The following is a 433-nucleotide window of genomic DNA, read 5'->3' on the forward strand; positions in this document are numbered from 1 at the left end:
ACTGAAAAGTAAAGAAAAATATTGAGAGCTCTAAAACTGCTGGCTCCAATCTGGTTTTTTTTCCTTGGTCGCAAACTAACAATATTATTTCACTATTATTTTATTAATGTGACTTACCAGTTGGGATAACCTGACTTAATATCCGTGAACAAAAAACATGCTAACCAAAAAAGCACCAGACACAGACCAGGGGCAGTTCTAGACAGGGGCCAAGATTGGTACTCCCATTAAAATTGTAGAAATTATACTAAACAAATATATTTTTATTCTTTAAAACTTGTGGTGCTAGGGTAGAGCAATAGAGCAGTTATATTTTCCTATTGAAATAGGATGACACTTTCCATCTGCTAGCTCTAGGATCGGTGTAACAGAGAGAAAAGCTTGTGTGTGTCTTTGTGTGAGTTTTGACACATGTGAGTTTTGGCTTTTAAAA

The sequence above is a fragment of the Poecilia formosa genome, unplaced genomic scaffold (genome assembly GCF_000485575.1).
Source record: "Poecilia formosa unplaced genomic scaffold, Poecilia_formosa-5.1.2 Scaffold47, whole genome shotgun sequence".
NCBI classification, from domain to species: domain Eukaryota; kingdom Metazoa; phylum Chordata; class Actinopteri; order Cyprinodontiformes; family Poeciliidae; genus Poecilia; species Poecilia formosa.